This window comes from Ammospiza nelsoni, chromosome 14, assembly GCF_027579445.1.
Source record: "Ammospiza nelsoni isolate bAmmNel1 chromosome 14, bAmmNel1.pri, whole genome shotgun sequence".
NCBI lineage: Eukaryota > Metazoa > Chordata > Aves > Passeriformes > Passerellidae > Ammospiza > Ammospiza nelsoni.
This window is the reverse complement of record NC_080646.1, coordinates 19,180,329-19,203,345: the sequence shown is the minus strand read 5'-3', so window position 1 is coordinate 19,203,345 and position 23,017 is coordinate 19,180,329. Positions and strand designations below refer to the sequence as shown.

At 39.8% G+C, this 23,017-nt stretch overlaps 1 protein-coding gene across 2 annotated transcripts in view; it reads left to right on the top strand.

Annotated features, from left to right (window-relative positions):
- TLN2 (talin 2) overlaps window positions 1-23,017 on the top strand; it is a 147,078-nt gene that overhangs the window by 26,130 nt on the left and 97,931 nt on the right. Inside the window, exon 2 of one of the 2 annotated variants that reach the window (XM_059481928.1) lies at window positions 16,686-16,768. The exons of the other annotated variant lie outside the window; for it this stretch is intronic. The gene's annotated coding sequence lies outside the window, so the exon portion shown is untranslated. The remainder of the gene's footprint in view (window positions 1-16,685; window positions 16,769-23,017) is intronic. 2 annotated transcript variants of the gene reach the window in all.

The window sequence follows — 23,017 nt, the reverse complement described above, 5'->3', positions numbered from 1 at the left end:
ATAAGTGTCCACAGTTTTTCTTCCTTATTCGAAGCACTGAGGGATCAAATTCAGTCTTCACCAGATAGAAAACTCAGTAGGATTTGCATTTACTCAGTTTACAGTCAGTGAGACGCCCCTTGGTTTTTAACTGTTCACTTTGACTCCTTCAAACCATCTGGGGATTCTACTCAGCCTCTCTCTTCCTCCAGGGAATGTGGTTAAAGGAAAGGTGTCTGCAAACTTGTCAGGACAGATTAGTCACTGTCAGGTTCTATCTGAATCTTGATCTCATTATTGTGAGCTTCTGTTTAGTTTACCAGGAGTTCAGCCATTCTGCCATTTATGCAGGAGGAAAAAAAATGAAAACAAACCAACAAACTGTGCATTTTCATTACAATTGTTGCTCTAATGTAAAATTTTTTAACTGCTTAAGTCCATACTTTGGATCATCTTTAAACAAGAATTTTGTTTGAGGTAAATTGAGGGAAGATGTTGGAATGTCTCAGCCTTTATTTGATTGTTCTAATGCTGCAGCTGCCTCTGCATCCTCTTTTTCTCCAAACCACTGCAACTGTTGTGGTCCTGCTGTTGTCTTCAGTGTGCACTATTGCTTCCTTCTAGCACACTTAACTTGTTCATCACCTGCATGCTGCAGCTTTCTCTTTTTTGCAGCCTGAATTTCCTGACTTCGCTTTCTGCCTGCTGCTGCTGAAGGCTCCTTAGGGAACAACGTCAGAAAGGTCAAGCTTCTTTAACATGACAATACTGTCATTTTTTGTTACTTTAAGTAATTTTTTTCTCTTTCCCATTTTCAGATATTGTAAATTATTTTCTAAAATTACTCTGTGTCATTTTTCAATTGTTACTAGAGTTGGTAGTAATTAAAAGGTGCCACGCATGTGGTTGAAGTCAGTTTTTTGGTTAGGAATTAAATACAGTTAGGATCTGCTTAATACTCCTGACATGGATTTAGGTACAAGTGAGGGGCTGGATTTCTTCCCATTTCATCCAGGTGAAGTTGGTTCAGCTGAAAATCTGAGCTCTGAGCATGGGTCAGCCAATGGGTGACTTTTCCCTAATACTAAAGGACAGGGACTCAGCAAAAGCTGCAGTTCTGCAGTGGATTGGCTTGCACAAAGCAGTTGTTTTGGAGGGCCACCAAAGGTGCTTTCCCAGGTGTTCAGCCTCCTGCAGTTGTGTCTCTCAAGCTTCTTATCATCAAATGTGAATGCCACAGACAGTTTCTTCACAAGCACTCCATGGAAGGAGGAATTGCTGCCAAGCCCTTCTCTTTATCTTCCCCTTCAGCCTGCTGTTTTCTACCCTCTGGTGTTGAGGTTGCACAGTCATTGCTGGTCCTTTTAAAGGCTGTATATTTGCTTTGGGAAGGGCACTGTTACTCCTCTCCATATCCAGAGAACCAAGGCAGCTGAAGCAATCTCTAGCTATCAAGCACCTGTGCAAGGCTGTGAAAAACTTCATAGCTATATATGCTACAGAAATACTGAGTTCTGGTCCTCTTCCTTTTGTGGTATGTGTGGTTGGTTGCCCTTTCAAGGGTAAAGGGCTTGGAAACCACAGGACTTAGCTTTTATCTGAGGCTGTGGTGGCCTATTTGTGTCTCAGCCTGGTGGAGAAAGGGTTTTCTCCACTGAGAGGGAAGAGCAATTCATCTCTGCCCATCCTTTACTAAGGAATTAGTACAGCACCTTTGAAGGCTGAAAAGTGACAAACAAGGTGTCCAAGTTCTCCCTGGCAATGACTGATTTTATATCTCTATAAAGCTTAACCTAGTCCACAGGAACTTTCCGTCAGGACTTTTGTGTTTACTCTTAACAGTCCTCTTGAGCATGTGCATTGCCTTTTAGATTTAAACAGTGTAATCTGAGAGGAGAGCAGTATATCAGCACTAAATAAATCCTTACAGCAGAGCCCAGAAGTGCAGCATTTGAAATCTAGTTTTTGAAAATAAGAAGGATTTGATGTTTTTAAAAAAAATACCATGTAAACAGTTATTTTTCACGTGGTGGTGTAATTTAATTTTAATTTATTTCTACATTGTCCTGAGGTACTATTAGGTTTACAGGAGCTGGTATGATGAAATTAATGTGAAGCAAATCAATTGAGGCTAAGTGGTAGTGTTTAGTTTGTGGGGACTATGGATTTGCTTAAGTAACAAGGTGTCAGAGGGTAAGTTGTGGGCTGTCATGGTTGTCATGTAATGCTCTAATCTGTTCCATTTGATGACAGAAATGGTTGAAATTGTGCTGTGGTGTCCATAGTGGAATACGTTCATTGAATGGTAATGGAGAAACACATGGTTGGTTAAAATTTTTGTGTAATTATTGCATGAAAGTTTGCATTCTGATTATATTTTGTCTTGTCATACAAAATGTGGCATAGAGTAGAAATAATGACATAAGAAAGCCTGACTGACTGCAACTGAATTTCATTGCATTTTATAGTATGCAAGTGCTGAAATGAAAGACACTGGTGTTTGGTCTCTTTTTTGTTCAAGTTTTAACTATTAATTTTCCATGGCTGAACTGCTGTTGTATTCCAAAGGTAAGAAAATGACCTAACCTGGCTGGATTTTGCTTGGTTTTTAAACCATAGCAGTTTTCATGTAGGATTCTCCTGACTGAGCACATCACACACAGTGAGGAGAGGCACAGCCAGGAGGAGGCAGCTTTACAAACTGCATTTTATAGATGAAACCTGTGGGAGTACACCAGGAGCAAAAATGACCTTCAGTGGTGGGACAGCAAACTCTGCCCTTGGTTGGATTTTTCTGCATTGCAGTTGCTCTCAGATATGTTGGTTGCAAGCTAATGTTCCAAAAATGGACTTGGCTGTCAGGTCTTTTTCTGCATAGTTCTGGTCCAGTTATGGATGTTTATAAGGAATTGTGGGCAGGCATGAGAAGTGATGTCAGCTCTGGGAGGCAGCAAACAGGAAGGGAATAGGGTGCCAGCTTCTTATGACACGTGTGAGTTGGTTTTATGCTTCCACTCAGTAAATAAATAATGTTGAATAAAGCTATTTGTAGTCAAGGTTGTTTATCGGGTAGGCTAGAAATGATGAAGATAAACAGTTAAATGTTGCTAAGAGCATTTTAAAACTTAGATTTCTCTGACTGAGAATAATTGCAAGTAGTCAACAGGTTTCACATTTTGGAGAGCCTGATGGAAATTGGTTGTCTCTTTTGCTTACTGGTTGTTCATATTGTTTGAAATGTGTTTTGTCTTTGAGAATGCTAAGAAAGAATCAGTGAGCTTTGGTTCATTGGCTGTAAGCTCCTCCACTTTTGTCTTTCCAGAAACTCTGCCTGTAAATGAGGTGGTATTTCATGGCCTAGATTTTAGTGTTTGCCTGCCTCTTCATCATGCTCACAACTCCATGTGGAACTCCAGGATTAGAATCTGTTTTACTTTTCCCTCCCCTTGTCTAGGCTGTCATTTAGCATGCCCAAAGTGCTCTCTTGGGTAGTAGTGCTAAAAAATGTACATATTCACCTTTCTCTGGTTCATTTTGCAAATTCCTTTTCTGGAGGTTCATCTTAGACTGGATCAAGCAAGGCAGTGGAAAGCCTTGTATGAAACAAACCATGCCAGAGTCAGGAGTGATTAAACTGTGGCTTTAAACAGCATAGCTGTCAAATTACCTGAAATTATCTAAAAATGCTCTAACAAAGCATGCATAGCATATTAAAATGTACAAAAGGTAAGAATCTTGGCTAGAGCATGCCAGTGTTTTTTTTTTTCCCCCAATCTCTAGATGGAAACATTACCAGAAACATTTGCAGTCAAGCAGAAAATGCAGCAACAGTGCAGGGCTGTGTTGAAGAGTTGGGCTGGAGTTCTGATGCTGCTTTCTTGCACAGTTACTGATGATCAGTTAACTCTCTGAGCATGGTCTGCCACACCTGGCATTGAGCATCCAGAATTGAGCTGCTGAGTGAAGAACACTCTGCATACTGATTGAAAATACCTGATTTTTCAGAACTATTTTTATGAGAAAAAATTAACTTTCACCACAGTTTGATTTAAGAAAAAGAAATGCCCCCTCAACCTTGAACTAACAGCAAAACAACCCTTGCAAGCAGTTTTCCAGCAGAGAACTCCTCTATTCAGTTTTTATTCCAACACTATCCATTCCATAGAAATAAATTTAAGAGCAATACCAGGATGTCTGGTTGTCTAGAAAAAGAACTCAAATTTCCAGTTATCTTTAGCAGGTATCAGCACAGTAACTAATTGTCTTGGAATCACTATTTCTGATTTTTAAATTTAGTTGTGTTTGGAAAATTGGCTGCTTGTTGCTGAACATTCTGACATTAGTGTCTACAAATCTTACAGAAAAGATAGAAAAACAACTATTCTGAGTATCATTCAAATTTACAGCTTGTGTGGGAAGGCAAATTCCTTGGGAGACTGAACCAAATAGTCCCCATAACTTTTCTGGAAACTGTCTCATTATTGGAAATCTCTTTTTGTGTGAATATTTAATTTGGAGCAGGGACCTTTGAAAATTTAGATGTTATAGTTCTTAACCACAGAAACACGAATTTTTTTCCTCTGGGCTAAATTCAAGTATTGTTCAATCCTATCACAGGACTGAAGTGTGCAGGGTATTGGAATAAGGTCACAGCTGGAATTTGACCATGTGCCTCTGCTTGTTGACGATGTCTTCTCATTCTCTAGCTCATATTGCTGTGTGCAGTGCCTTCTGTGAAACAGAGCCCTGGAATTCCAGTGGAACTTCGTTCTGGATGCCTGGGTTAAAGCAGGGCTTTTGCAGCCGCAAGGGAAGATACGGAGGTACAGTGTGACTTCAGTGAGTTTTTACTGCTGTCACTTTGAGCATTCAGCTGGTTGTGCACTAGGGTTGCACATATGGTGTCTTCTTCAGAGGGTAGGTTAGGGCATCTCTGCTTTGGTGGTTTAGGGCATCTCTGGTAGTTTAGGGCATCTAGAGCTTGGCACCTCTGGTGGAACTGCCCATTTAAAGGCTGACAGCTTCCTCCAGCCCTCGGAGGGGTGGCTGCATTCATGAAAACAGTGAAAATGGACCACATGACAGAAACAACTGCTTGGGTTTTGGACCATTGGGAAAGCTGGGAGTGCTTCTAAATCCCCTGTGGAGAATGAGAGATGCCTTGGAACATGTCCTGAAACTTGGTTGTTTCACAGGAGTGCCTGGTAGGGGGAACTGCAATGCTCTTGTGGAGCGGTTACTGCTGCAAATGAAAGTCAAAGGGAAAAAAACCTCCTTTGCAGCTTGAAGATGAAAACTCCAGAGAAACTGGGCTTCAAGTAGAGAGCACAGAAGTTTCTGGGAGAGTTATAAACCACCCCATGACCTTGAAGAAAGCTACTGTGTTTTTGTGAGGGTTTATTTGTCTGCCTTTTATGAAAACACCTGAAGTTGCCAAGGTCCTGGTTGTTTTTACACTGGTCCTGTTTGCAGCTACTTCCATCTCTGAAATTCTCAAGAATCTCTTTGATTGTCTTGGTATTGCAGCCCTGGGGCGGGTGAGCATGGCTAGGTGACCCTTTCTTCCCCAGAGCCTGATTTGTGTGAAGGTTTTGTGCAGCAGTGACCTGTCAGTTCAACTGAAGCACAGATGTCAGGGCAGAAGCCTCTGCAGATACAGCTGTTCATTTATGCTTTTACTGCTATCTTGATGCTGTTGTAAATTTTGATTTTGTTGTTTTAAAAGTCTCCTCTGTGATAGTTGTACAGCACCCTTATAGACACTTCCCTTGTACAGAGGCATTTCCTCTGAACTCTTTTATTTCATGTATACTTATCAGATTACTTTTTTGTCTTACCATTTTTTGAATGTTTTCTCTGCGGCCTGTTACAAACAGGTTAGGATTGTTAACATTATATATACCCATATGTCTAGGGAAAATCATGGAATAAAGAAATGAAAAAACCTTCACTTCTGTTTTTTGCCCGTTTTTTCTTTCTCCTGCTTTCCCTGTGACTAGAAGTTCAGTATTACAATTTAACTGAAGTAATTCTGTCACTTCAGGCATATATGTCCTTGGGGCAAGAAGGCATAAAAGCTCAGAGACACAGACTGTCCATCATAAGGCTTTTTTACTTCCCCAGCCATCTGGTGGTTGTGGAAAAGTCTTTTCTGTCACCTGAGTTTTTTCAAGCCTTCATTTCTGGGTCCATGCAATCAGAGGCTGATACTCTCCACCTTCACAGATTTCTGTACAGCTGCGAAGATACAGGAGGATAGCAACAGTGCCAGAGCAGATGAGCTTTTCTCAAGTGCACTGGCTAAGTTCTAGGCAATTGTGGGGATTTCTTCGGATTTAAGATGCTGATCCTTGGTCTCTTCCCTGAGGGAGAACCTCTCCCCTCCAGCAATTCAGAAATATTTCAGAAGAATTGGATATTGTGTAACTGAGTATTCTACATCGCTAAAACTTTGCTCCTCTGCCTGTTGTGTGTGTGTTTCTGAAGCTACACTAATGTCATGCAGCATTTAGTCTTTGTTGGATCCTGCAGTGGTGCTTCTAAATACAAATCTGTCATTTCCACGCTCTGACTGATGTGTGCCCTGTCACTTTCTAACCAAGAGAAAAGTTTCCTCTGTAAATATTTGCCAGTTGCCAGTTCAGGGCAGCATTCCAAGTGGCAAACATGTCAACCAGAAGTGTGTTTCTTCCCACATGCTTCTCCCCATGCCAGTCCAAAAAGGGCATTTGGCTTGGACATTCTTGGCAGAATTGCTTCCAAAAACTTGCTGTCCATCTGCTCCTACAGCTAAGTGCTGTCCAAGGAGCCAGTAACACATAGTTGTAGGAGACTTGAGTGTTAATCATTCATGAGAGCAGCTGGAGTGAAAGGAAATCCAGAACACAGCTCTGAATTTTCAGACAAGTCAGAAGCTTTGCTTTCCAGAGTGCACTGTGACAGAAGTGGAGTCTATGACTTAAAGCATAGTGAGGAGTACTTGCAAGTTGTTATGATGAAACCCATTTAATATCTAAACCACAGATTTAGAAACAGGGCAATGAAAATGCAAGTTGAATTCAGATATTGCCACTTGGCCTGTTAAATATTACCTACCAAGGTACAGTTGGACTATTTCACCAGTTTTCATGAACATGCTCACTAGCTCTGTTCATCCCAAATAGCTTATGTATAATGTTGTGCTAATCATTTACTTAATGTTGTTTCATGCATGTCTGTGATCTGTGACCAAAGTGAGTGCTGCTGAGCAGGTATTTTACTTGTTGCATTCAGCAGTCACTTGCATTCTTGATAGACTCTTTTAATTTTAAGATCTGTACCTTTTTCCAGCAAAAGCTCTCTGGGCAGAAGTTTCAGACTTTTTTTGCATCTCTGGTTAGTGCCTGTTCTCTGATTGCTGGGCTCAGTCTGTAGCTGAGCTGTTGCATTACTCCAGATCTGAATGTTCCACATGAGCTTCATCTGTCATTCACTGGGTTCTGCCTGGGCTGGCTGTGGCTCCTCTCATGTGACACAGCTGGCGTGTCTGCAGCACTGAGGTCAGTTGTCACCTCTGTGCTAACTTGATCCAATAAAACCATTAAATGCAGAATTGGACACAGGTCACGATCGTCAAATTTTGCTTTTCGTGCAAATTCTGGATGTGGTGTTTTGGCTTTTTGGCAGAGAAGGGAAGAAAGGTTAGGGAGTGTTGGATGCAGTAACTGAAGGTCCCAAGTTTGCTATGTGTTTCAAGCTGCCTGCACTCTAAGTTTTGAGTTGCATTCATCTTCCTTGTTAAATATATTTTTTGCCAAAACATTGAATATGGGCTTTATATGCTTGGAGAATTAATATACAGGAAGCGTGTCTTTTCTGAAGTGAGACTTTGGGATGAAAACCAGAGAGATTTTAGCAGAGCTGTTAAGATGACTCAGCTGAGTTATAACAGTAATTTCTCCTTTCAAAATCTGGAAGCAATAAACACTTCAGATGTGCTTTTCTAATGCAGTGGAATCAGTCCCTTGGGCAGACGTTGCAGGAAAAAACTTTTGGAATAAACTTTGGATATCAACTGTATGTTATTGTGAAAATACTGAAATGCAATATGCTGACTGGAGCTGAGAATGCAATGTTTTACCTCTGCCTTTCTAAAGCCTTCATACTATGCACACTGTTAGTGTTTCAAAAAGACCAGATAGGAAAATTCCTTGATTTACTCATTTTTTTTGGCTTCAACTCCAGGACAATGAATGGAAAATCAGTGAAGATACATCTTTCTGGGATCTCTGTTATTCAAAGTATTACAAGTCAGTTCATTCTTCCATACAAACAGTTTGGTGTGCCGCTGACATGTTGAAAATGCCGAGTAGTTCTGTTCTAATTTTTTTTTGCATTTGGTGGTTTTGTTTTGTGGGGGGAGTTTTACTTGAGGATTTTTTGGGTTTTTGAAGCATGAAATCCTGCAGCTGTATGGGGCAACCATGCAGTGGCAGGTAAAGGGCATTGTCTCCATCTGCAGTGTTGCAGGTCCACAGTCACCTGAAACAACTGAAGGCAGCTCTGAGTGACTGAGATTGAGTGCTTGAAGTTTTTTTTTTTGCAGTGTTTAAGTAGCTTAGTTGACATGAAGGCAAACAATGCTTTCTCTTTAGCAAATTGCCTCGGGGTGACCTGATTTCAATTTCTGCACAGCAAGATTCTGGGAGTGTGGGCTGGTGTGTGGAGGGAGCTTACAGGAGGTGACTTCAAGGTGAACCACAGTGAGGCAGGAGGTTGGAAATGGAAGCAGTTCCCGTGTGGGGGTGAATGGAAATTGGGATTTGACAATCTGTGTACACATCTGACTTGGTTCAAGACCATATCAATGCACAAGACTGATGGAGACTTGCTTGCTTTTTACCCTATTAAATAAATATACTTATATAAAAAAACCCTTGATCTAAGACCACCACATATCTAGAAGTAGGGGAAGCAACTTGAAAAGGATTATTTCATGTTCTCCAATGTAACTCAGGTGCTGTTTCATTCCAGAAATGTGTGCTTGGAAAGCTCAGTGTGTCAAGAGAGGGCATCTCTCCTCTGTTTACTGGAAGGGGGGAGTGAGAAGGAGGTTGAGCTTCTCATATTTTCAATTTCAATTGAGTATTAAGTGTATGCATTTCTTAGGTATGTGTTTTCCAGCACTGCCTCTCCTCCTGCCCCCACTTGAATAGCCCTTCCTGACAGTGTTCTCCCCTAGGACACAGTAAGTGCTGTTCATCCTGTCTGTGAACGCTGCAAAGCATAATTTCTGTTCTTCAGGGGACTTGAAGGGAAGTAATTAAAATGACAGGAAGTGCTTGGGACTGAAAGATTTATGTCTGTGGAAAGATCTTATGAAATTCAAAGCATATTAGAATCAGAAAGAATTGATTTGGCAGCTGCATAGTTAAAGAACTGCTGTTTCTTTCTGAAATGTTAACTTAATGTCCTCCAAGGCAAATCAGGCAGAAAGGGAACTGCTTTATGCATTTTTGGTATAGTGAACAGCAGTGATGTGTGCAGTCTGTAAACATACTAAATTCTCCCTTGCTGAGGAACACTAATAGGTAGTTGTGATTAAAGCTGCCTTTCAAATTCCCCTTCCCACAGTCACATCAAAAGACATGCACCTCCTTCAAGAAGTCAATGCAGGAGGTAGACACTGAGCTTCTGTTTGATGTGTCTTTACTCACTTGTATAAATGGCTGTGATTTGGAGAGGGAAGTGTATTTAAAGTAATTTAGAATCATGGTTAATGTTGAAATTTTGTATGGGAGGTTTGATACCAAGTCCTGGTACTGGGAGAACATGAGCTGCAAGCATACAAGAAAATCAACAAGTTGTGCCTTGGCCTTTACTTCCCCCAGAAATGATTTATTGGATGTTCTCCACATTTCCTAGTGTTCTGAAGTTGTGTCTTTTCCCAAGTGCTGATGGGGTTTTCAAACTGGGGTGTATATATAAAATGGACTGCCTCCTGCTGGAAACTTCTCACCTTGACTGTGTTGGAAATGCAGAGTGTGCTGAGGTGATGGAGTGTGGAGAGCACCCAGATAAGGTCATGGTGAGCTCTGGAAGAAGGCCACGTGTGCTTGCATGTCTGAAATAACAACATATATGTACATGTGTGTGTGTATGTAGAGTTGGGCCAGAATCACTTCCCCCCACACCTCAGTGAAGTTGCATTTTGTTTGGTAACCAGGTTTCATTCTCAGGAGGTCTAGGACTGGTGCTGTCTGTCTGTTTATTTGTCTGTTTGGAAATTCTCTGTAATGCAGGCCTGGCCCATCGAAGCTTTGTTGGTATGCTAACAGAAAGGAGTTTAAATTTGTTTTGTATCATTCTGGTTTGAGTTCAAAATACTTTATCACTCCATACATCATAAATTTCTATGCTAACATGAACTTTGAATATTTAGTATAGTTGTGATTCGCTGTGTTTCCTTTCAGGATAGTTAATGTGGTGCCTAAATTAAGTGTTTAACAACTTGGTGTGAAGATATGGAAATTTTACAAAGCACTGCTCTTTAAAAGGAAGCTCTTCAGTCTACTGAAGTAATGAGGATAGTATAAAAATGGAAGATCCAAATTTTCTATCTGCTGGAGCTGGGTTTCCAACACTTTGGATCTGGACTCTCTGAACTATTACTGTACTGACCCTTTGGATGCAAACACAGAGCAGCCCAGCTTTCTAGGAGTGTGTTTGGAAGTTGGCAAACTTGCTGTTAGTCATGCCAAAGAAGTAAAGTGTACGTTTTGTCTGCTGCAGGGTGAGTGAGCCATAGCTCTATTGTGAACAGATTTAGCTGGCAAAATTTAGCTGCAGTCAGCTTGAGCGTTGCACCATCAGAATGGCAGGTGCCCTGTCTCGGTAACATGCTCTGAAGGAATTGTGCCAACAGCAAAAACCTGGTGCTGTTTTGTTGTGGGATTGGTTATTTTTCTTCTCTCTCTCTCTCTCTCACCTGCCCACTGAAAGATTACTTTTGTTATTTTATTGCCTCTCCAGCTCATGCACCAGCCCTGGACGTGAAATCTCAGCTTCTAGCAGCCACATTGCCAATGACTTTATTTGCAGGTATTGAGGCAGAAGGGGATGATGAAATGAGTGTCATTGTTCAAGGTGGAAGTGTTCACATTGCAGACAGTCTCATTGGGGATTGGGAACATGGCCTGTTGTATCCTGGATTGATATGCCTTTTGGGATAAGTAGTTTAAAGGGAAATGTGAACCCACTGTAGACTATTGAGGAGAAAGGTTTGAGGCCTGAGTGATTAATGACTCAAAACCAAAGCAAAAGTGCAATTCCCGTATTGTTGTTTTTATGGTAGTTGTTTATGACAGCTGAATTCACACCTTTTCATAAAGGTCAGGCAAAATGTACTATTTTTTATTTATATTGCCATAGGAGGGCAGAAACTCAGCAGGTGCCACTGAACCAGTGAATCTTTGCTTTAGACTGCTGAATTACTGATTCTGTAATGTTTAGCACCATAAATGGATGAGAAACCTGTTTAATTTTGGCCTGAGTACGAGTACATGTTTGAAAATTCAGAGTGTACAGCAGCACAGCATGAGAAGAAAATAGTCCCTTTGCTGAGGGATTTCTGATATTTGGGGGTGTGTTCACTGCTCAGCTCCTGGTATCCTGCAACTGTTCTACACTGGCTGTTCTTATAAAAGCTTGGCTTAGCATCTTCTCTGCATTTGTTACCTGCTTGCAGACTGTTTTGAAATAAAGGATAACATTAACATAGATTGCAAATTGTAAAAGGTCAGAAACTACAGGTAGTGTGAATGGTACCTTGGTGAGCAAAGTGTCATATAGTCATTTTTTGAGGACCTGTTGTTTCACATCTTTACTTGTAGTTTTAAATTGCTATACATTGTATTATACAGTTGCAAATTATATGTTTAGCTCTGCTTTTGAAAGACTATATTCTAAGCTCAAATCTATATGTTGTATTTTCTGGGGTCCCCATGGCAGGAAGGAAATGATGAATCTGTCTCCATGTTCTTAGAAGGCTAATTTGTTATTTTATTATATTAAAGAGTGCTATACTAAACTATACTAAAGAATAGAGAAAGGACAGACAGAAGGCTCAACAAGACACTAATGAAAATCTTGTGACTCTCCAGAGTCCTGACACAGCTGGACTGTGCTTGGTCACTAAGTTAAAACAATTCACATGTTGTATAAACAATCTCCAACCACATTCCAAATGTTTGAAATAACTTACCAAGGGTAACTGAATGTGAATATTTGCTGTAGCTTTTTCTGTAGTAGCCATAACAAAAATCATAGTAGTAAAAAGATTGAAAGTTATCATTTAACCATAATAGGAGCACAGCTTCCTTTAAACAAGGTTTAAAGTGTTTCTCCTAGACAACAAAATTGGAAACTTTTTTTTTTAATTTATCTAGAAACTGGAGTTCAGAATAAAGTTCAAATAATAGCTGCTCCTTTATGAAAAACTATTGATTGCTCTTGAAGAGCCCTGAACAGAAGGCAAGTGATATTTGCTTGACAAAAAGTTCATATTCATGAAAACAGAACATTAATCACAGAAAGTTGGGTCAGCAGCATAATGTAAGAGATGAAATTTACATAATTTTGAAAATTAATCAGAGTATAGCTGACTTTAATGATCACAGCAGATACTTTTTCTCTGCTATATGCAAACACGAAGCTTTGAGAAGAAATTAATGCCAAACTTTGCTCTTGTGGTGCAGAATTTACTTGTTCTACCTATTCAGACTTCCTCAAAGCTGTTATCCCAGATGTGCAGGTTGTTGTAAGGATTGATAGCTGAAATACAGCAGTTAAGGTCTGATAAGAGTGAAGCAATAGTAGGTCCTGAGGGGCTGAAAGCTGAGTTTTGGCAGAGCAGTGCAGGGATGAGCTACCACCATCTGTCAGGTGCCCACGAAGTCTGGCTTGAACCAGCACTTTAAGAACTTCACCATTTTTAAGGAATAACATTTTGTTCCAGGTAGGGAAGAACTGCATTGGAGAGTACAGTTTCACATGGGGCATAGCCAAATTTGCCTAAATGCTGAAAAACCTTCTAGTAGGTGAATTGTGATCATTTATGAGGTAGTCTTGAAGCAAGTAACAGAGACAGGTAAGAAGGAACTAAAATTTAAAGAAGTCACACACTACAGGACATGTGAATTAGTACCAGCCTGAAGCAGCCATTCAATATCTTTATTATGAGCAAGGAACATAGTTTGGAACTTGATCATAGAACTAAACTCCTCAATGTTGCACATGTCCTAAACTCAACTTGCCAATGTCCCACAGTAACTATTCCTCTGTCTGTAGCTTTAAAATATTAAGCTGTCAGCAGATTCATTTAGCAGAGGTGATACAGTGAAGGTGAATGCCAACAGGATTAAAACACACCCTGTGTAATGGAGCATAGATTTGGGTTTGGTTGTGGTGTAAAAAACCCCAAACCCACACAATCAAAGCAGCACAAACAAAAAGAACAGCCCACAGAGCACAGCATAGGAAAAACACACATCATAAACCCAAAGGAAATACGTGGGCAGAAAGATCTTCCACGTTCGCAAAATGTGGTATGAGATGATGCTGGAATTCACGTTTGATCTGAGCCTGAAATCCAAATGCTACTGAATGAAACTGTTACCACCAAGAATTTAGAGATTACCTAGGAAATATCTATAAAGATAAAACTGTAATTTACTTCTATTTCATAGTGTAGGAATCAGCAGTAGAATGGAGAAAGTACATTCTGCTTCAGTGCTTTTGTTTATTTAGTTTTCTTGTTCTGTGAACAACATCACTAGTATTTGAACCAAAAACATTTCATAGAAATGTAGCTGCAGCTAAGGAAAGAGAGGAGAAGGGGGGAGCCAGGGGGCTACTGCTAAGAAATACTCCAGATATTGAGAAAGCCCTGTGTAAACCTCTGCAATTAGGTGCTTCATGCACTCAGTGCTCCCACCCTCCAATAATTGTAAACAAATCCTGGGTTCAGGGCAGCTGCTTTGCTGACTGGGCTTCTAGGCAGTCTAGTTCCCTCTCTGACTGCATTCCAGGAAGCGAGCACAATAGAATAAAAAAAACAGTGATTAATAGGTTTTTTTAGGGACTCTCTATCTCCCTGTTGATAAGTAAAAAATATATGGCTGCTTCAGCAGTAAATTAACCCACTTGCAACATGAATGTTGTCTCCACAGTCATATTTATTCCAGCTAATCTTACAGTATATCATAGTACAAACAACTTTTGTTTTCCTCACACTCCACAAGATATATTCAAATTTCTACTCTTAAGTATTTTGATAACTTAAAATCTACTATTTAAAATTGGCGTTTTGAAACATGGTATTCTATTAATTGAGTTACTCTGGTAATATATGCAAATTAATTGTGTTGTTTCATCCCTTGATGTAAAATATTAAGACAGCAGTTGCCTTACCCCCTTCCTTCCTGTCTCATTAACACTTGAGTAAATAGATAGACCCTCCTGGTAAACTACAGAAAAATAACTTTCTCGTTACCTATGTTTGGTGTACAGCTTGAAAAAACCCCAAACTATTGGAGTTTTTTTGTGTTTGCTTGTTTTTTGGGGGTTTTTTGGGTTTTTTCTTTTTCTTTTTCTTTTAAGCAATGATTCTCTTTTGGAACTGTCTCTGAAAAGGGCAAATTTCAAAGCAGTTTCACAACTATTTAAATCACCATGATGGCAACAACATATGTTGAATTGGAAAATTTATCTGAGGGCCTTTGTGTGGTGCAGCTAGAAAGGAGCAATATTGGGATGGTCACTTCATTCTCCTACATCTGGTTGTGCTCTTTGCTAGATGTGGTATGTTCTGCAGGCATTCAGGTTTTGGTACACGTCCAGAAGGTGTCAGCCTGCATTGGTGGTGGCTCTGAGTAGAGGTGATGATGCTTCAGCTGCTGCTTTGTGCTTGCAGAGCATGGGGACTGGGAAGGCTCTGGTGTCTTTGTTAACAGAGTGAGAGCAAAGACAGTGGCAGCTGCAAGGGACTACTGAGCTACTTCACAACTCCACTTGATAGAAATTTTAGAACCTTCCAATATATGCAGGTATGGAGAAGGACATAGAGATGTAGGAAGTGGGGTGGCTGGTGAGTTTATGGGCTGTACTGAACAGGAATTTGGATGTTACTGTAATGCAGATCCTTGTCTTGCAGATCAATCCCTATGCACTGATACAGCCACCTCAGGGAATGCCTCAGATGCTCAGATTTCTGTGAGCTGAACCTGCTTTTATCCTCACCTGATGGTTGAGGGAAGCCCATGAGGTGCAGGCTGCTGGCACACCTTTAATTAGATGTAATTGTGCATTACTTGCTCATTACTGGGAACTTGGCAGGCATTGAGAAGTTGGATGAGAGTGATCAAGGATCTCAATTTCCAAGTAGAAAACGACTGCATTGCCTGTTTTAATGCAGGTGCAGGTGATAAATTGGGTGCTGAAATAATTGTGGTATGCATCCTGCATTTACTCTGGCCTGCGTTAAATCTGTTAACCTCTAGTTAATAGTTGTGTTGGCATAGAGCTGATGTTGCTTAAAAGTCCACTGAAAGCAAAAAATCACTTTTCTAACCAACCAAGAAAAACATTAAGTGATGAATTTGTTTTATCAGAAATGTTTTTGGCAGCTTTGGTTGGTTAAAATTTGCAAGAATTCTTTTGTTGCTGTGGGCTTTTCTCAGCTAAAAGGCATTCCCTGCCATGTAGCTGTATGAAAGTGTAACTCTATTCTTTAACATCCTGGTCTTTCTAAATTGATGCATGAACTGGTTTCAAATTTGGGTAGCTGCTGTGGATCAGAACTTCATTTGAATTTTTAGGTTATCCAGAAGATGTAAAAATGGGATGAGAGCCTTCCATAACTGCACACATGGAACACAAGGCTTTGCCAGCAGCCAGACCTGGGCCTGGGTAATGCTGAGCCTGGGGATGTTTGGAGATATGGGAGAGATGCTGATGTTTATTTCAGAGCACTCTGGGCATCCAGAATTGCTAAATGGCTTGTGTGCAAGCTGATTTGCCCATTCTCATTATTATTAAACCACTATGATATATTAGCTTTTGTTTAGAGTAAAAACTGACAAAGAAGCCTAAGAAACCTAGGGGAAAAAAAAAGAAAAATTCTAATAAACAAACCCAAACAAGAAAACCCATCTCCTCAAAACAGCCAAAGCCTTGAAACAGAGTTTGTCATCTTTTAAAAACAAAACAAAACTCTGTTTTTACCTTTTTTTTTGCAATCGCAGTTTCAGAAGGAAGATTGCCCAGAGAGGCCTGAGTTGTGGTGATTAAACTGTAATTCCACACAGGGACAGTAAACTATGGAAAAGCAAGCTAATGCAAAATAAATGAAATGGTTTTGAGAGGTCAGTGTGATAGTTTGATTTATGTTAACACCCAGAATTGTGCTACAAGTGTTTTCATAATTGACACTTTTGGCAATTTCAAAGTGTTTACCTGTAAAAACTAATGAATTCATTTATTATGAGCTCTTATGTGTGAGTAATTTAGTAGCTTGGACTGAAATTTATTTTCTTCAGCGCAAAGGCCTTTTGGCAATGCAAATTGTGACTCCTGAAGGGAAAAGGAAACTTACAACTTCCTGAGAAGGTACTTGAAAATAGAAATTATTGAACTGGGGATAAGTAACTTGTTTGTGTTTTGTGTTACAGACTTGATTGCTGGAAGCCTTCCATGTGATCAAACAGTACTTTCAGACAAACTAATTTTCTGTTAAATGAAGTTTAATTTTGAGGTAAGGTCCTGTTTAATTTTCTTTGTAATGCATATAATGACATAAAGCCTAGAGTAATTTAAAAGCTTGTACATATCAGTATAAAATTTTCTGTAGGGAGAATGTGAAATATATACTTCTGTGACTGTGTGTTTATGAAGAGAGAATCTGAGCTGAAAAATAAATGTGATGAATGAACATTGAAGTGCCAGATAAATATTGTAATTAACAGCCTGGAGATTAACCTGACTGTGACAGACATGGACTGTTTTGAATCAGTTGCCAGGGAGACTGGAGAATATGATCATGTAATAAGTGATTTCTCTAAGCCTTGAGAAAAAGGGCCATGCCTTTCCTTGGTATGAAACAAACAGCTGAGAGATGAATTAACTCTTTCATCTGAATACATGTAAGAGGTGGCAAAAAGGACAAGGAAAAAAATCATTGCTAGAATAACTTCACAGATAAATTACCACTTCTGTGCTGTAATGCTCTCAGAAGAGAATGTCACTAAATGGTAAAATTGGCTTTGGGCAAGGTGTTGATAAATCTCACCCCATGTTCTTCATCTGTTGGAGTTACTTTGACCTTGCCCACATTGCTGTTCTAAATGTGGCTGTGGCTTTGACTGCTCATCTGGAAATGGAGCTTGAAATACTCAAAGGTCGCTAATGGAATTTTGTCCTGCAATTCTCCATCTTTGAAAAATGTCTTCAGTGAACTTTCACAGCAGCCTATAATTAAAGCAGCATGTCAGTTTGTATCAAATATGTCTAAGGACAAGGGTAAATGAAGGTGGTTTAGGTACATATTGAAGTAGGCTTTGCTAGGAAAAATAACAAAATGTGTGAGTTTCGCTTCAGCCATCTTAAGGCTTCTGAGCTGACTTTGAGCTTATTGGTGAGATGTGCTCTTGGTGAGCACATTTGGTGTAGGAGGAGGTTTGACTTCACATTAGCACACAGTTGGCAGTGTACTAGACTCAGTATAATCCAATTGACATGTAATGTTTGCACACACTGTCACCCCCTGTGAAAAGTTCAGCTGTTTCATGCTTGCTTTGTTCCTCTGTCTCTGCTGTAGAAGCAGTGAGCAGTGGATGTTTTGGGGTTCAGTCCTGTTCCCTTCTGAAATCTAGGTTTTTCTCTAACCCTGCTCATAAATCTTTATAAGGACCCCATCACCTTCTGATTTCTGTCCTTCCTTATCCAGTGGTTGTGAGCTTTTTTTTTACCTTGGGGGTGTGGAGTGCTCTTAAAGCTGGAGCTCAGTCTGTGTTGTCCTGTTCTGTGGCTGTGACAGAGATGTGATGGGTGCAAGCACACTGTTCTTGCTGAGCTTTTCTGTTTTCATTAATGTTGCTGATTCTGGTAGTAACTGAGCTTTCTGCAGTCTCTAGCTATAGATCTTTTTCCTTTCCTCAGCTACTCTCTTTTTTAATTTTTTTTTTCCTTTTTATCCCTTTATTAGTTGTTCAGAGCTCTTTTGACTAGCCATTCCCTCTTTGTTTCTTCTTTTGGAAGAAGTGTTCTTTTTTAATAAAAAATAATTTAGTAATCAAAAAGCAGAGTCTGACATCTTTGCCTGAACCTGAGGTTCAAAAAAAAATGTTTAGAGCTGGCGCTGGCACTCAGCCTTTAAGATGGTGAGAAATGGTGAAGTTTTGAGACATCTTGTTGTGCCTTCCCTCTCTGTTCAGGTGCTGGCATCAGAAAATGAAAGGAGCATGCACTAAGGTCATTCCACCTTGCTGCAGTAGCATCAGCCAAAGCATTATTATTCTAAAAATTATAAACTATGGCTGGTAATGTGTGTGTGCTAAATCTCAAGGAGATGATGGAGGTTGGAAGAGCAAGAAAAGGTTATTTTCAGTAGCTGTTTAAACCCATAGGAAGGAGATTGCATGGTCTGCTCTTTTTCTCTTTGCCGTGGCACCATCTGAGTTGTAGACTGTGTGTAAACTTTCCAGCACTGCCAGGATATGATGGCAGTTCCATGTCACCACCTTTCTAATGAGGGATATATGTTGGCTTACAATTGCTGTCTTCACTGACATGAAGGTTTTTTATTTTTACTATTTTTTGTAAACTGTTTTCCATCTTCATGACATGAAAATTGATAAAGAATGGTAATTTATTTTAAAAATTGTCTTAATCTCAGGTTGATACCAAATTGTGATAGGTTATGAGAAAAAATCGTCTAGATAGTACTGCAGTAGATGGAATAGAGACCTGAGTGTTTAAAGGGTAGAAACATAACTGAATTAATTATAATTTAGATTTAAGTAGTGCTTGGCTTTGTTCTGAGTTCTCCAATAGGTATTGTCTGGCAAGAAGTGTGCTAAAGTAGTGAACTTGCATGATGCTGAACTGTGATTTTAAAGTGCACTTCATTGTTCTGTATGTGGCTGTGTGAACATAGAAGGGATTTTAGTGTACTCTGTGTTCTTGAACAGAGGAAAAATGGATTATCTTGCCTAAAGAGTAGCTGTAGCTGTGACTGGGACCCACTTTGCCATGCTTTCCCTAATATAAATGACAGTCAGTCTCCAAGCTGTCAACCTGAATTTTCACTAAATGAGTGAGCTCTTTACCAAGCCTCCTGCCTTTGAAATGGGCCTGCAAGAAATAACAGTTTTCCAAGTCAGAAATCTCTTTGCCTTCATCTTGAATTTGTGAAGATTCTAGGTGAGGAGTTGGCTTATTGTGGAGATCATAGTTTGGTTGCCAGCATGCCAACCAGTTGTGTGAATCCCCCACATTTTCTTGGCTTACTTAAATAAGTGGAATGCTGGCTTGCTAAAACTACTATTGCATTCATTCAAATAACATTTTATAAATGTTGAATTTTTTTCTGCCTCACTTCCTGTTTAAGTGATCTGTTTTAAATAATTGAATTAATTGATTTTTTGGACAAATGGATCAAAAGCCCACTGAGAGCAATTTCAGTGCCTGTTAAGTTTACCATTTCAGATGGAATCAATGAGAGCAGAGAACCATTCCCTATAAACCCCATTACAGGACTGGCAAAAAATTACTGTATTTGAGCCTCACTAATTTGCTTCTGTGTAGCAAAGCTGTTTTTGAAGACTTATCAACCCCATCTAATTCTGAATGGTGATGCTGATCAGAATTATCAGTGTGGATTTACTTCAGTGATTGCAGTAGCTGAGTGGATTTCATATCATTAAATAGTTCAAATTGTTTAACAAATTAGTAAGGTTGTTTATAAAGCCTATAAGAAACTTGAGCAGCCTATTAGTTCCCTTCTTGTTCCCTGAGGTGGATGATCAAGTAGATGTGTATGAGGTAACTGTTGACTGCTGTTCTCTTTGAAGAAAATAATTAAAAAGTTCCTGGGCAGCATCAGATGATGTTCAGGAGGGTGAAAGGAAAGCAAAAGAAGAATCCATATATGATTTACCATGACAGTTCATCTGGGACATTGCAATACTGTTTGTCTGCCAAAACATGTCAGTTAAAAAAAGAAGAAAAATGGAAAATGCAGAGTAATAGAGCACAGCAGGTGAACCCAAGCAGTCTTGTCCAAGCTGTGTCATTAAATGACTCAGGGAAGAACTCCAGGGGATTTATTTCATCTGACTTTGTGGTGTCTCCCAAAAATGGCTGGTGGAGCTCTGAAGTTTGAGTGGTGGCTTCAGTTAATTCAATGGGGAGGGAAAAAAGCATTAAATTGAGTGTGCTCATAGGTTGTAGATCTAGGCATAAAAGCTTTAAAATTGTCCTTCAAAATATTAGAGTATTTAAGCAATTGAAAATAGTGTGAATATACAGAACTGTTGTAGCCTGGATTTAACAGCCCATTTTCTAGTTCAACCTATTCTTAGATTTAGATATTTGAAACATTTCACCTAAATTCTGTGATTTAGAATCTAGGTGAAATATTTCAAATAGTCATATCTGCTGCTTTGCAAAATCAGTTTTCTATCAGCCAAACCTTTCCAAAGAATAGGAATTATTTTTAATCATAATTTCTTTTTCTTATCCTATAATTTACATAGGTACTACAGATTGGATAATATATTTGAAGCTGTATAAACATATACAAATATATCCCACTGTAAGCAAGTTGCAGTGCTTGAGGTGGACCTAGATTAACCTTATAGGAGTCGAGTTTAAAAAAATAAAGCACCCCTCTAAAACCCAACAAACCCTTTAAAAGGAGGAAAAACACACCCACACCAAATAAAAATGTCTTCTATACATCAGATACCATTTTGGTAATAGTCTGTGCATGTATTTATTCCTGTCTTCCCAAGGACTCTGGGGGAGGAACCTGGCCAAAGGATGTGATTCTCTTCTGGTTTCTACAGAAACTCATGCTTCTGGTTTTGCTTTTCTCTTGCAAAATAGGAAAACAAAGTCTGGAAGGCCTCTTCAAAGACATGAGACATGTCATTGAGTGCCACAGTGCAGGCTCTTGCTGCTGAGCCTTGTGATTTCTGTGTTGCAGCTAGCTCCAGTCAAGCTCTTGGCTTATCTTATCTAAAAGCTGTTACAGCTCTGTCTGGGACAGTGACATTCCTTCTGTAGTCCTTGTAATTCATACTTCCTTTTGAAGATTTATTCAAGCAAGTTAGTTTGCAAATATGCCTTTTGACTTAAAAAGCAAGCTGAAGTTCAATTGCTAATAAGCTGACTGTCCTATAAACAACTCTTAATTAGACCCAAATATTTTGGTCTCTTACATAATTCTGCTTAAGGGAACTTCCTTGCTGGGCTCTTAGCAAAAGAGATGCTGTTGCTGAATGACTATAAAGCATGGACTGAGAATGGTATCTATTAATGCCATTAATTACAGCCTGCTCTCATAGTAACCTTTCAAAGCTTGTCCCGGTTCATCTTTGTTTTGCTGTGGGGATTTTTTTTCCAAGTAGTTTGTTTGTAAAATTCAGTACTGCATGCTACAGCTGAATGCAGCAAATTTTTCCTGAGATTCTTGAAGTTTTTTAAGGTAAAAAACTTAGCAGCGGTTGTGGTGTGTATATACAGCCATAGTGGTTGAGCAGGGATTTTCTTAGGGCAGGGGGGGCATGTGAGAGTTCTTGAATTTTAATTGTCTGTGCCTACTTGCAAACAGAATAAACCATGTTTGGTGCTGTACAGTGTTAAGCTCCCTGTATTCTAACCAATGGAAGGGAAGGGTTATGCTTTTTTGGTTGCTTGTTCAAACTTCAAGAGCTCTGATCAGCCCCCCAGACAGTGTGTGGTGTCTGAGGTTCTCAGGCTGCTTCTGGACCCTCCAAGTTGATCTCTTTGTACTTGCTGCCCGTTTAGAACATCAGCTTTTCCTCTCTTGTTTTACTGCTCTTACCTTCTGCTCTAAGCTGACTAGAGGGAATCTAAGAGATATTGTTTTGTTTCCTTTCTGACCAGAAGAGTTTCTAACCTTAATGACAAGACAACTTCCACTGCAGTGCTTACAAATGTGATATTTGTGCATGAGTGATAGCTACCCCTGGAAGCACCTCACTACACAGCTCCCAGTGGAATGGCAACAGCCAGTGATGACATCTTCACAGTGTCTGGTCCAGCAAGGAGCTGATGATGGCCTTGCTGTGACATGAGGGCATGCATTTCAATATACAACCCACAGATGATGGCTTGGTTCCTGTACTGGAGAATCAGCTTAGTCTCAGAAAATCTGTTAATGGCAGCCCTTAAGAGATTGTGGTGTAAATGAGTTACAAATTGACAGTGCTGGAGCGCTGAAGGGAGGGCTCCTTGAAAGGTGTTGTGTCACCTCTTTTATGGTAAGAGCCAACACAGGTGCCATTGTGAGTTCAGAGTAAAATGGGTGTTGTTACTCTCTATGCCTGTCTCCCTGCCTTGTGGTTCCATTATGCTTGATTTTTGAAGGATGATGCTTTCATCTGCATTCATAATTTCGAAGTACACAAAGCTATCAGTTCAGCTGGATTTGTACCTCAGAGTGCATTTTGCTCACAAGGGTCTTAGCAGGTCCACGAAACAAGTATTTCCTATGTACCATAGAATTAGATGTTCAACCTCTGTGAACAACAGAAAATATCATCTGTCCTGTACTGCTGGTGCCCAGTGCCAGCAGGTAGTTGGTAGGAATACTGACAAGAGTAGAGGACTCGTGTTCCATTGGATTTTGTTACAAAGTTAGTCTAGTATAAAAACACGTAGCTTTGCCTCTACGAGCATGTACACATAGAGGCTTTGAGGCTGTGGCAGTCTCATGACCTAGATCTGTGTTTGCTCAAGCTTGAATGAACCAGTTAAG